The sequence below is a fragment of the Neomonachus schauinslandi genome, chromosome 16, assembly GCF_002201575.2.
Source record: "Neomonachus schauinslandi chromosome 16, ASM220157v2, whole genome shotgun sequence".
NCBI classification, from domain to species: domain Eukaryota; kingdom Metazoa; phylum Chordata; class Mammalia; order Carnivora; family Phocidae; genus Neomonachus; species Neomonachus schauinslandi.
In genome coordinates this window covers 23,370,222-23,385,441 of record NC_058418.1, presented here as the reverse complement: position 1 = coordinate 23,385,441, position 15,220 = coordinate 23,370,222, and positions in this window count along the sequence as shown.

Genomic DNA, 15,220 nt, shown 5'->3' with positions numbered 1-15,220 from the left:
GCTTAGACTTCCTAAATTTGAAGGGTAATTGTGATTGGAAAACATCAATTCTCAGATGATGTAGTGTGATCAACGGTATTGAAGGAGAGAAACAGAAGAGTACCTTTCCTGCATCCTTCACCGCAGTGATAGCACAGTTAGAAAGATGTGAGACTTTGCTGCTAAGAAGACAGAGCCAACCCGGAGCAGAGCAGCACCAACACAAGAGAGATGCATATTCTCATCCCAACTTCTCAGACCATGTTGGACATTGACTTTTTTCCTTTTTCAGAGAGGGAGGGAGGGAGGGAGGGGGGGGGGAACAGAGGGAAAGAAATCTCACAACCCTGAGATCATGACCTGAGCCGAAATCAAGAGTTGGACACTTAACCAACTGAGACACCTGGGTGCCCCTGGACATTGACTTTTTAATGTCTATGCCATGATGAACAAAACTGTACATATTTTCACATTTTCCTGAAAGCTTAATCTATGATAATACTATACAACAACAACAACAAAAAGGAACTGATTGTTTTTGGCCTAATAGGATGTACATCCTGCTTTTTCTCTATTTATTATAATAAAATTCATTTTGTCTTAAGTATTTCTAAAATTATCTGCCACATCTTAGAGCCCTGAATCAAGAGTCATATATACTATGTATCAGACTCATAGTTTTTTATACCCCTCTGTCTAAAGTCAGCAGGAGTTGGTGGAGATATATCTGGAAAGTTGGTTTGAAGGCAGGAAATCACAAAGGCCAATTGTCCAGAAAGTAAAGAGGACCGGTATGACCTGGGGAGACATAGGTGGATACCACCCATACCCCCCCACCAACCCCAGTCCCAAATTGTTCATTTCCTGATATCAAAAACTTGATCCAGGACACTTTCTGGGCCTGGCAGCTCAGCCTCCTTCCTGGGCCTTCTCAACTGTTTTCCTTAGGGTTTCTGTCCTCAGGAGTAGACAAAGAACAGATTCTCCTGCCCTCTGGTTCAGGCTTACACCGCACACTGCCCCTTTTAACCCTCTGAAGTGATACAGAAAAAAGAATGCCAAACTTGAGTAAACCAAGCCCTCTGGATTATAATGAAGACCAAGTGGAGCATTTCTAATGGATTTTTCTTTACATGCTGTAACAGGAGGGGGCTGATGTGCTGTGGCCAACTGGGGTCAGATGTAGGTGGAAAGGAAGGCCAGCTGGGCAGTGACAGAAACCGAAAAGCAATGCTAACAGAGCAATACCACTGGGGCAGACTAATGACTTCTTCTACCTCTTTGCTCTTCACCCGCTCCCTATCTCCATCTATCTCAGACTAAAACAAAAGACTGAGAGCTGATAGACCGGGTGGGGGGTGGGGGAAGAGAGGTATAGGGAAGGTGATGAAGGTTTACACACAGTGGAATCTAGATAAAGGGGGCCCAATGCTGTCCAGCAGAAAGTGCAAAAAGAAACACACTAAATCCCAAAAGTCTAAGAGCAGATAGGCTTGTGACCTATTTTGTGGGAAATTTGCAAAACCACAGAGAGGAAATGGCCATATAGGGGTCTGGTAGGATGTGGCTGTGGAGACCGTTACCTCCCAAACCCAGGCACAGCAATGGAAACAGAGGCAGATGGCCCTGACACCATTCACTAATAGTGTGGACCACACTATGACACCAACAGGACCAGGCAAACGGAGGGAGGGAAGGATGGCTCATGGACACCTGGTGAGCAACACACTTCAATTCCTGGTATGACAAAAGCCCCTAAGAGCCTAGACACAACCACAGGAAAGGGTAGAACTGCACATTTCTATAACCTCAGTCAAATAGGGGTCTTGGTAAAAATTGAGTTGTAGAATAACAGAAAAGGCTGGGGTTTTTTGTTTTTCTTTTTGTTTTGTTTTGTTTGTTTTTTAAAGATTTTATTTATTTATTTGAGAGAGAGAGAACGAGAGACAGAGAGCAGGAGAGGGAGGAGGGTCAGAGGGAGGAGAAGCAGACTCCCCGCCGAGCAGGGAGCCCGATGCGGGACTCGATCCCAGGACTCGATCCCGGGACTCCAGGATCATGACCTGAGCCGAAGGCAGACGCTTAACCATCTGAGCCACTCAGGCGCCCGTTTTTGTTTTGTTTTGAAGATTCATTTATTTATTTGAGAGAGAGAGCACGCAAGCAGTAGGAGGGGCAGAGGGAAAGAATCTCAAGAAGACTCCCCACTGGGCATGGAGCCAGACTAGGGGCTCAATCTCACAACCCTGAGATCATGACCTGAGCTGAAACCAAGAGTGGGATGCTTAACCGACTGAGCTACACAGGCACCCTGAAAAAGTTCTTTTTCTTGCACACATCAGGTGTATGCCCAGTACAAAATGTAAATTGATCTGGTTTTTGCCAAAGCCTATAGCACTGTGAAGCTGAAATCATAAAACATTCCTGGCCACACAGAGCTGTGGTCAAAGTGTCTGAAATGAATAATGCATGGTGTTGTATTGCTTATTGGGAATGAGTGGTTGATTTTATGATCTGAAATTTAAACCCTTTAATATGTGATCCTGGAGGGGGGGGGGATCACTTGATTTGGAAATGTAAGAAGCAAAAGTGAAGAATGAGTAAGAATACAGAAAAAGCAGAAACTGTTTCACTGAATTTTTTCTAACATGAACTTTGCTTTAGCCAAGCAAGGTAAATTAGTAAACTAATCTGTTTCTGGGTACAATTTTTATTAAAATTTGGTGAAAATGGGAAACTGTATTCTATGCCCTTATTTGTATATAAAATGGGGACATATGTGCTTATCTGTGCATAGGAAATGTCTGGGATGATGCATAAGAGACTGTTATTAACAGAAATTGCTTCCTGGGTGAGAAGGCTAAGGGTCTGGAGTGAGAGAGAAAATTCTTTACTCATGAATGTATTACTTTAATTTTTTTATTATTTTTTTAAAGATTTTATTTATTTATTTGACAGAGAGAGAGAGAGACAGTGAGAGAGGGAACAGAGCAGGGGGAGTGGGAGAGGGAGAAGCAGGCTTCCTGCTGAGCAGGGAGCCCGATATGGGGCTCGATCCCAGGACCCCGGGATCATGACCTGAAGCGAAGGCTGACGCTTAATGACTGAGCCACCCAGGCACCCCTACTTTAATTTTTTTTAAGATTGTATTTATTTTAGAGAGAGAGAGAGCGTGCATGAGTGGGGGGAGGGGCAGAGAGAGATGGAGAGAGGGACTCTCAAGCAGACTCCACACTGAGCACGGAGCCTGATGCGGGACTTGATCCTCATGACCCTGAGATCGTGACCCGAGCCGATATCAAGAGTCAGATGCTTACCAACTGAGCCACCCAGGTGCCCCAAATGTATTATTTTAATTTTAAAAGCAATATCAACAATTAGCCAAAACAAAAAGCCAAAACCATTGGTAAGTCACAGCTATTTATTAGAGAATAGGTAAAGGAAGCTAGTGAGCAAGGAGAGTAGGGCAGAGCAAGACACCAGAACTGGGGGCATGCAGCTCCCATAGCTGCACAATTCCTGGTCCCAGGTTTCTGGTGGTGGTTCCTGGTCTGGGATCCCAGGGGTCAAACCTTTTAAGTCCTTATAATAAAACTTTATTTGAGAAAGCTCAAGGGGATCTTTGTCACCCAAAGAGTTCCTTGCCACCCAAAGAGCCCTAACTGAAATCACCAATCCCTTGGGAAGAAAGGCTGATTTGAAAACAAAATGTCTAGATCATGTACTCCCAGCTCATCTACTTTCCCTGTTAGCAATGGGAAGGAGTCTAACTCATATTTTTTACCCTCTGTTTTTCACCCTTTATGGCTAGACAACAGAGTTGCCTCTTGTCTGCCATATCTTGGTCATGGTTCTAGCAGATGGACTGACTTCTGTATCATAGACTAATTGGCTATATTCTGTCTTTATACTTATTAATATGATGATGTGTTTTATTTACTAATGTCTTTCCATTGAAAATGGACTTTGTGATCTTGGTGATCCATTTAAACCTTTCTAAAGTTAAAAGAAAGTAGAATATATATGGTAATTGAATGGGAATGACCTGCTGAAATAGCAAATATTTTCCTTCAGCGAGACGGTCAGAAGCTGCTTTCTTGAAGAAAAAAAAAAAAAAAACTAATCAACCAAGTCCAGTAATACATTCCAACTTCAGGGCCTTTGCACCTGCTGTTCCCTTTGCCTTGAAGATTTTTCCCTCAAACAGCAGCATGGTAAGTTCCCTCACCTTCCTTCTGGTCTCCGCTCAATTGTCTTCTTTATAGTGAGGTCTTCCCCAGCTACCCTATTTAAGATAGTTCTCCCACTCCCAGTCCCATGCCTTCCCAACCCTCTTTAGCCCCATTCTCTATTTTTTCCTTAGCTTTTCATTTATTTATTTGAGAGAGAGATCACGAGCATGGTGGAGGGGCGGAGGGAGAGGGAGAAGCAGACTCCCCGCTGAACAGGGAGAGGGAGCCCGATGCGGGGCTCGATCCCAGGACCCTGGGATCATGACCTGAGCCAAAGGCAGACGCCTAACGACTGAGCCATCCAGGCACCTCTTTTCCTTACCTTTTGACACTATTAAATATTCTTTGTTTTTTGTATTTTTCCCCAAGTCCTAACTGAAACACAAGCTCTGAGAGCTAGGAATTTGCCATTTTATTCATGAAAGCACAAAATGTATCTCTAGTCTCCAGTAGTGTCTAACACAGACTAAGTGCTCAACAAAAATTTGTGGAAAGATGGAATGAAATCACAATGACTGGATGTTGAAAGGACACACAGATGGGTTGTACAAAATTGCTAGAAAATCTCCATATATGCTCCCTGCTATGCATCTGAGATAAATCCTTGTGCTATATAGATGATACGAAGGCAAATCAAGGGGCTGTACATTAGGAGAGATCCTATGCTTGGCAGGCATAGATTTTACCCTCATATACACCATGTCTACAGGTCTCACTGAGATTTTGAAATAAAGGTGGTTGATATTCTTTAGAGCATGGCTGATATGTTGTAAAGATTAATATATGTAAAATTTTGTCTTCTCAGAGTGACCTGTTTAAAATACTCCACATATTTTCTGAGGTGACAAATAGTTCAAAAGATTTAGGAATATTTAGGAAGAAAAATGTCTGCTAGGCAGAGTTCAGGACTTTCCGTAGAAGAATCTGAATAATAATTGCTGGGGATGGACAGTGAGGGAAAGGTTTCCATTGTCTTTCCATTATCAGCTATTGTAGGGGAGGTGGGAAATGAAAGAGGTCCAGAAAGATTTAATCTTATTTTCCTTCAAAATTGTAATCCAGTCACCAAGTTGGATTTGACAAGTAGGTTAGAAGCCATTTCATTGGCTGGTTTTAAGAGTTGGAGAGGCACTAAATAACATGAGTGGATGGAAATGGAAAAACTGGAGTTCAGGGTGAAATAAGTGAGAGGTTGTGATGGGAGCAACTGGAAGAATGAGGGCACTATACGTATAAAGGTGGAAGTGCTGGGCCAATGGGGAGGTAGAGGACTGAGTGTGTTCAGGGCCATTTTTGTGCTTTATAAACTTCTTAAAACAGCTAGAACATGAAAGCTCTTAGTCAAGAGAAATCAAACTTACTACAAAGTAAATCCTCAAATGCACAACTTATAACTGATAGGGAACATATTAATAATAAAAGGTCAATAGGAATCTAAAGGAATTTTTACTGAATTATAACATATGCAGAAAAAGCACAAGAGTAGATGCTCCTGAGCAGAGAACCCCAGTCTCATTTGTAATGTGTATATTTAACACAAAAACCTTTGTGTTTATATTATAAACAAAAAGATTTAAAAATAAACTCTTACGGGCGCACCTGGGTGGCTTAGTTAGTTAAACGTCCAACTCTTGATTTCAGCTCAGGTCATGATCTCAGGGTCAAGAGACCACCCCCCTTCTTCCCCTCCTGTGTGTGTGTTTGCACTCTCTCTCTCAAAACAAAGCAAAACAAAACAAAAGCTCTTGCGGAAGATGCTTGGGAACATAATGCATTGGGAAAAATACATTCACTCTGTAAACATGTATTCAGTGTCTAGGCCAGGTATTTTGTTAGGAAACAAAGACAAAAGCCACAAACTCTACTCATTAAGAGCTTAAAGCCTACTGGTTAGACATTCAAGTTGCACATAATCCAGTGTGGTAAATGCTAGCATGCACATACTCTAAAGTTAAGAAATTGATTGGGGCATGCATTACCTTTCTTCAGGGATTTTTATATTTTTGCTTTATACACATGTAAACAGCATTTCAATGCAAACTCAGTCTCCCCTGAACTCTTTCAATGAGGCCTTTTTGACCTCCGTACCATCTCTGCTTTGTCCAATTTAAACAAGAATCTTGATAAATCAGTTAACCAGAATCCCCCATCCTCCATATCTGATCACCCTTAATATGTAATCAGGTTCCTCATCCTCCACTATCCCCCAGATGATATCTAATCATTCTGGCCTGCCTTCAGCAAGAATCCTGTTAGGTCAGTTCAGCCAGAATCTTCCCTTACCCTTAGTAATTTTCATTCCACTGACCCCACCCTGCTCCTTGGCTATAAATTCCCACTTGTCCATGCTCTATTTAATAGAGTTGAGCCTAATCTTTCACACTGCAAAATTCAATCCCAGTGGTCCCTATACCTATCACACATGATAGTCGCCCCCCCCCCCCATTAAAATCTTCCTTTCCACGCTTTGGCAAGCAAGAGAGATACAGTTCTTGCTTCCATGAAACTTAGAGAAAAATGGGAAGGAAGCTTTAAATTACTTTCACACTCGGAATAATGAAGGATAGTTGGAAGAAAGGCAGGCAGGGACAAGAGGCCCTGCCCTAAGAGGAAACCACCCTTAAAAAGATTCTACATGCCTTGGAAGGAGCCCTCCACCTTTTCCCACCCAATAGGTAGATGACAAAAATCTGATTGGACGACAGGCTCATGGAGGGTGATTTAATCAGATTAAAACAGCCACCAACAAGCCCATAAAAACCCCTAGACTTAGAAACTGGTGGTAACCCTCTCAGGTTCCCTCCCTCTTTGGGAGCTTTGTACTATCACTCAATAAACTTTGCTTTGCTGCTGACCACTCTTTGTCTGGTCTACCTCTTCATTCTGCGAAGTGGCATGACCAAGAACCACAGGCACTGAAGGAAAAGAAATCTCTTAACAAGAACACTTACAGCACAACGTAAGAACAATGGTCTTTGGTCTGCACTAGCTACAGATAGCATTTCCCTTATCATTATAGAGCATTCTGGAACCTAACAATTATTCCTTATCTTCCATCTCCAAAGAGCAATGGAATCCTTCATATCAATGGTAAACCACATTCACTTGTCAATGTCCACCCAACTCAGGAATCCAATTGCTGGAAAACAGGCAGTGTTGAAGCTTTATGGGACATGGCGTTTGAGAAAAGAGGCCATGTCCATTCGATAGTACCTAGCAAGAGTGAGTATCCAATAAATGTTAGTTGTTGTTACTGATGACCACCTCAGCAAAGGAGAGCAGCCACAATTTGTAGGGATTCCCAGAGCAATTTTTTTTTTTTTTTTTAAGATTTTATTTGTCAGAGAGAGAACATAAGCAGGGAAAGTGGCAGAGGCAGAGGGAGAAGCAGACTCCCCGCCAAGCGGGGAGCCCAATGTGGGGCTCGATCCCAGGACCCTGGGACCATGACCCGAGCCGAAGGCAGACGCTCAACCGACTGAGCCACCCAGGTGTCCCCCCAGAGCAATTTTTAGGGGAGTTGTCACAACTAACATTTAGAACTTCATTAATCCTGCTAAGAAAAGAGAAAAAAGAACTCTTAAATTTCTTGCAGGAGTTAGGGTGTGGCACTTCACTCCAGGCCACCACCGAAATGATGGCTTTCTAGATAAGGCGGGCTATTCATTCATGGCCCTTCTTAGTCTGCTAGTCCATTAATCTGGCAGGTAAAAAGCATTTAAATGGCTTTCTTTGGTTTGCTGAAATAAAATTTCAGAATGCGTTCTTCTTTCTAAGGAGACACAGTATTTTAGCATGGTTTCTTTCAGAGGAAAAGAGGGCTTCCATTGCCAAGACCAAAATTTCTCTGGATTTCTTCTGTGTATTTTGCCAGTTTGACCTGAGTAGCTTGTTTCTTTAGTAGGGAAAATCCACTAGCCAAGTCCACGGCTAAACCACAGCTCAAGTAGTCTCCATTACCGTTGACCTAGAAACTGTAATTCAAAGCTAGTGTTCTTTCAATTTCAAGGTATCGTTCCCTGAATCATAGGAGAAAGCTAATGACTTCAAGCTCAAATGGCAAACGCTGATGCTGATGGCTTTATATAGTCCCCTGGGAGCTCTTTAATTCCACGATACTTGAAATTAATGCCTTCTGTCCTAAAGAAAATTTGAAAATTTCTTTTGATTAAAGCAACTTCCTTTAAAAATTAAACTACCAAAAATAAATTCAAAACTTGATTCAGCCTTATAGAATGCCCCTGAAGAATTGGATCTTATTTTCTAAAAGATGGGAAATAAATAACTTCTAAGGCACTTTCATCTCTGGCACATATACATATCTTAATTACCAGACAACAAGTCAAGTGTCTATTAGTAAAGAATTAAATGAATCATGGTACAGCCTTCACAATGTATGTTCCTATAAAAAGTAGAAAAAAATGAAATAAATCTCTATGTACTGATACAGAGGAATTTTCAGGATTCATTAGGTGATCAAAGCCAACGCAGAGCAGTGCATATAGTATTCTACTTTTCATATTAACAAAAAGATAGAATATAAATTTGGGGGGGCGCCTGGGTGGCTCAGTTGGTTAAGTGGCTGTGTTCGACTCAGGTCATGATCCCAGGGTCCTGGGATCCAGATAGCATCAGTCTCCCTGCTCTGCAGGGGGCCTGTTTCTCCCTCTCCCTCTGCCTGCTGCTCTCCCTGCTTGTGCTCTCTGTCAAATAAATAAATAAAATATTTTTTAAAAAAGAATATAAATTTGCATTTGTTTGACTTGTGTCAAGACACAGTGGAATGGTAAGTTAAGAATTATAGGCAATGTGGGGTGAGGGAAATGGGATCGAAAGGACAGGAGCGGAAGCAAGATTTCTCTTTGTTTAATTTTTATATAGTTTAGACTTTGGAATTACATAAATGTATTAATACAAAAATTTTTTAATCTTAATTTCCTTGTTAGCAAGACATCTACATTCATGGACTCATATGTCTAAGAAACATTCAAACTGAGATAGATAAAAACTGAAAAATAGTTGATTCTGAAAGTCATGTAATGAAATTTTTATATGGTAGATTAAATCAAATTTTTTTTCCTTTTTCATTTGAGAAACTGGTTAATCCCTCAGATCCAGAAATTTAGAAGGAAAGTAATAGGACTCTTGATTAGGTTAGAATTGCAAAAATATCTGGTATCTTTTAATATAATTAAAGTTCTGTAATAAATCATCCTAGGGTTTATGAAGCATATCATAGCAGATCTGAAATGGTTTCAAAGCAATATTGGCTGGTACTATAAGTTTAAACTCCTGTGGATTGGTTCCAAAATTATCATAAGGTTGAAATTCTTCCTCTTGAATTCACTGTCCATCAAAATTCCTGTAAGTTCATCTCCTTCTCTGAACTTACTTTTGCCTTCCTGTTCAAATAAAAATCTACAGGCTACTCAAACTGTGGCTATTTTTCCTCCCTACTCCAGGGCCCCCTTACCCGCTAGTCCCTAGACTTTGAATGCCACCAGAGGATAACTGCTGCAAAAGTATTCCAGTTCTGACCTCTTCCCTTGAGTTCCAAGTGATTCAGTCTGATTCCTTAGCCTACATCTCTAGTTAAATATTAGAATTTCAAATTTAACTCTGCCAAAATAGAATACTTGATTCATATAACCACCAAATCTGCTTCTCCCCTTAAGTCTTTTTCATCTCTGTAAATGACTCTATCACCAGCTTAGCCTCAAGTCAAAAATCTAGAAGTCATCTTGTTTCTCTTCTTTTTGATATCCACATCAAAACCATCAGCAAGTCCTATAGGGCCAGGATCCATAATCCATTGATAGTACCACATTCACACTAAAATCTCACTATCAAAATTTATCATCTCTCCCCTGCATACTCTCAAAGGCCTTGTTCCATTCTCACTAATGGTCTCCACTTTGCTAAATCCAATCCTGGTATGGTTGAAAGATTGTTGGAGTCAGAGTATTAGAAGGAATGGAAAGATAGTCAGTGAATGGGATTAAGGACTGTTTGGCAATGACAAAGTTATAAAACTATGGGAGTGAGTAGTTCCAAGGGAGTGGAGGACAAGATCATTGGATGTCAGTTCAAGAAACTGAGAGGCCAGGGTGTTGGAAGGATCGTTTACAGGTATATCTCAAGCCAAAAATTAAGACAGTAGTGGAGTTGGAGAGAGTGAGCCAAGAGCTAAAATTTTTAAGAAATAAGGGAGAGTGACTCTAGGGGGTCAATAAACTGACAATGCAATATGGAGTAGTAGGTAATATGGTCTAATGACTAGATAGTAAAAACTTTATGTTTTTAAGAATTCAGGAGGGAGAAATATCTGGAAACAGCTATGAGGATCATCCATCTTACCTCCAGGATTTACGGATAAATATATAAATCCATTCATTCCTCTTCATTTTTACTGTTACCATCCTACCTTTCTCTTTCACTCTCCTGGGTCCCTGCAATTAAGTTTCCTAAATCCTTATTTACCAACATTTTATTTTGTGTATCTTTGATATTGTGATTTGTTTTACCTTGATGAAATTCACTAAGAAAGAAGGTGCCTGATAAGGAAAACTGAATCCAAGATTGACTCCCTTGATGACTAAATCAGAATTGAATGAGCTTTCTGTATTCTATTCATTCTTTGCTTTTTTTTAAACTATGACTTTTTTTTTTTTTCTGATTAAGCAATGTTGAGATCTCTTAGCACTATATCTAGGAGAAAGATTTGACAGTTAAATGCCACTACAGATTCTGGATATTTTTCCTAATCTATATTATCAATTGTTTAATAATTGTTCTAATGCGGGGCACCTGGGTGGCTCAGTTGGTTAAGCAACTGCCTTCGGCTCAGGTCATGATCCTGGAGTACTGGGATCGAGTCCCACATCGGGCTCCCTGCTCGGCAGGGAGTCTGCTTCTCCCTCTGACCCTCCCCCCCTCTCATGCTCTCTCTATCTCATTCTCTCTCTCAAATAAATAAATAAAATCTTTAAAAAAAAAAACTGTTCTAATGCTTAAGGCATGGAAATTTTATTAAGCAAATTCGTAACTTCAGAATATTTTACGAACTGTTCTCCAGAACAAAATTATATGTTCTTCATGTGTGAAACTGACAAAGTATTAATATTCTAGAAATGTAACCTACTGGAGCAACTAAAAGTATACACAAAAATTAGACTATAAGGCTGTTCATAGAAGCACGGTTTACAATGTTTAAAAAAGTGTAAACGGGGGCGCCTGGGGGGCTCAGTCATTGAGTGTCTGCCTTCAGCTCAGGTCGTGATCCCAGGGTCCTGGGATGGAGCCCTGCATTTGGCTCTCTGCTCAGCAGGAAGCCTGCTTCTCCCTCTCCCACTCCTCCTGCTTGTGTTCCCTCTCTCCCTTTCTTGCTGTCTCACTGTCTGTCAAAATAAATAAAGTCTCTAAAGAAAAAAAGTGTAAACAATATAAGTGTTCAAAAATAGAATCACCTTAGACTATTTTAAAAAATACAGTGCCCTTAGGGCAGATGGGTGGCTCAGTTGGTTAAGCTTTCAATTCTTAATTTTGACTCAAGCTTCTGACTCTTGATTTTGGCTCAGGTCATGATCTCAGGGACATGAGATCAAGCCCTACCTTGGGCTCGCACTGGACATGGAGCCTACTTAAGATTCTCTCTCCCTACCTCTACATTCTCCACTCTCTCAAAAAAAAAAAAAAAAGTACAACACCCTGCCCTACTTCTCAATTCAGTCAGGACTTTTGGGAGGAGAGACTTAGGCACTGCCATTTTTACAAAGCTCCTCCAGGGGTTCTAACATGCAATTATCAAGTGAACTATCCAAGGTGAATTTACCCAGTCTTTTCTCTCTATACCCCATCAATATATTAAAAGGGTTCCTTTTTTTTTTTAAGGGTTCCAAATTTACATCTTTATCCTAGATCACCGCCCATTCTAACTCCATTCTTATAAACCCAACTGCTTGTTTAACATTGCTCCTTGAATGTCTAATAAGCATCTCTAATTTAACGTGAACTTTTCTTTTTATCGCACTTCCATTCCATCCAACATTTTTTTTTAAAAAAGATTTTATTTATCTGTTTGACAGAGAGGACACATCGAGAGAGGGAACACAAGCAGGGAGAGTGGGAGAGGGAGAAGCAGGCTTCCCGCGGAGCAGGGACCCGATGCGGGGCTTGATCCCAGGACCCTGGGATTATGACCTGAGCCGAAGGCAGACGCTTAACGACTGAGCCACCCAGGCGCCCCCCATTCCATCCAACATTTAATTCTATCAGCTCCAAGTTCAAAATATATCCAGAATCCAACCAATCCTCACCAACCCCACCTCTTCTCCCAAGTCATCTCTCAGCCTGGGTTTTACTGCAATAGCTTTTAAACACAGCTATCAGGGTGATACATTTAAAATGCAACTTAGTGGGGCACCTGGGTGGCTCAGTCGTTAAGCACCTGCCCTCGGCTCAGGTCATAATCCCAGGGTCCTGGGATCGAGCCCCACACCGGGCTCCCTGCTCTGCAGGAAGTCTGCTTCTCCCTCTCCCACTCCCTTCGCTTCTGTTCCCTCTCTCGCTGTGTCTCTCTCTGTCAAATAAATAAACAAAAAAATCTTTAAAAAAAAAAAAGCAACTTAGTTTAGGTCTTTCCTCAGCTCACAAACTTTTAATGGCTCCTCATTACATAATAAAAGCCGAAGTCTTTATAATGGACCTGATTGTGTCTCCCATAACTTCTGTGATTTCACTACCTCTCCTTCCACTATCTGTAACTTGCTGTACCCAGCCATATTGGTCTCCCTCCTCTAATAAACCAGGCATGTTCTGCCTTAGGGCCTTTGCGGGCTCACTGCCTGGGAAGTTTTCTCAAATATCCTCACTTCTTTTGGATTGAAATTCAAATTCATCTTATCAATTAAGTCTTCCCCAAATACCCTAAATAAAAATAGTATCCAACCCAATACTTTTTATACTCTTTAGCCCTTTTCCTTTTCTCCAGAGTATATATTACTATCTGATATACTATATACTTGTTTATTGTCTATCTTCCCCACTAGATATAAGTTCTGTGAGAGCAGGGATTTTGTTTTATTTATGACTGTATCCCTAACCCTGAATAGTGTCTGATACATGATGGGTCCATAATACATACTCGATGGTGAATGGTGGGGAAGAGCAGAGGGAGAGGGAGAAAGGAATCTTAAGCAGGCACCACACCCAGAGTGGAGCTCTGTGGATGTGGGGCTCAATCTCCCAACCCTGAGATCATGACCTGAGCCAAAATCAAGTCAGGCACTTAACTGACTGAGCCACCCAGGTGCCCCTAAACATCCATTTTTAATTTACAAGCAAATTGGACCTTTACAATGTGCTAATTGACATGGAAAGGTCTGACATGACAGGGTTTGACAGGTTAGCAGTGGGGCTATACACCATATACAATCATATACACATATGTGTATATATATGTTTGTTTACGTGTATATGTATATGAATATATGTATGCATATATGTATACACCATATACAACCAGTTGCTCCATCACTTAACAATCTAGTTTAGGAACTACAAGGAATTTAGTGATCCAAACCTCACAATTTTTTCTTCACAGAGTACCATCATCAATTCTGTAGTCCTAATATCTTCATAAGGAGCCATTAGCACCTTCTTTTGTATCCCCTGAAAAATATTTAAACTGGCATCGCCTGCCCTATACATTCAAAACTAATTAGATAAAAGGCTGAAAGGGGCACCTGGGTGGCTCAGTCAGTTAAGCATCCAACTCTTGGTTTCAGCTCAGGTCATGATCTCAGGGCCCTGAGATGTAGCCCTGCCACAGGCTTCCCAATCAGCACGAGCTTGAAATTCTTTCACTCTCCCTCCCCTTCTGCTCCCTGCCCCAGCCCCATTTATGCATGCGTGCACGCACACACTCAGGCTCCCTCCCTCTCTCTCAAATAAATAAATGAATAAATAAATAAATAAATAAAATTTTCTTTAAAAAGAAGGCTGAAAACAAAACTGTCTGAACTGACTAAATTGTACATACAGGGCTGTCTATAAAGTAATGGATTGATTACGTCGTTTGTATTGTGTTAGTTGTGAACAGTATAAAGGGCCTTAAAACTATTAAAGTTCATATACTTCCTCCCTAGTCCTTATCCACCTCCTCCCCACCTCATCCCCTCACAATTACATAAGTACACAAAATTTTAAAAATCTTTAAGAAGGAATTGAATAACAATATAAGCCTGGCAGAAATCTGAAATCACTCCAGCCTCAAACTTTAAATCATTTGCCTAGAGAGAACAGCCCTCAGATGACTGTGACTCAGCATTTTATGGTGCCTGAGACATGAAATGAGATAAAGGTCTTGTTCCCTTCATGGCATTAGCTAAATAAGGAGCTAAAATTAAAGAGCTACCTTAAAAACACAAAGTCAGTGGCTGAAATGTTACAGTGCTCACAGTGACACAGATTTGACTCAATATGTAATGACAGGGAGGAGAGTATATGCCAGTTGAAACACACAGAACTGTTCTGAAATAACTTGTTGACCTATAAAATTAGCAAATAACAATACTGATCACAATTAACACTCAGAAATGGAGAAAATATTGTAAATAAATGAAAACAAAATTAAAATATGAACTATGGTGCTGGTTTAGAGACAGGTAAAAAATAACTTAGAGCTAAGTTATTTTTCACTAAAATATCTAAATATCTAAAAGTGAACCAAGTGAGGACTTTTTTCCTCTTGTAAAGAAAAAAAGAAAGTTGAGTAAAACTGAAACAAACAGAAAAGTCCAGCTCTTTTTGACTCTTTATGAGCAGAAAGATAAAATAAGGTAAACTACATAAAGGTTACAATAAAGACAGTTTTCAGTTCATATTCTCATGTGGAGCGGGAACTGATGAATGAAGAATAAAGCATGGTAACTGGCAAGCAGGGAGATCTGGAGAGGTGAGATCATGAAAAAGGACTGAGGGGCATTCCACATAGGCAATGGAGGAAGCTG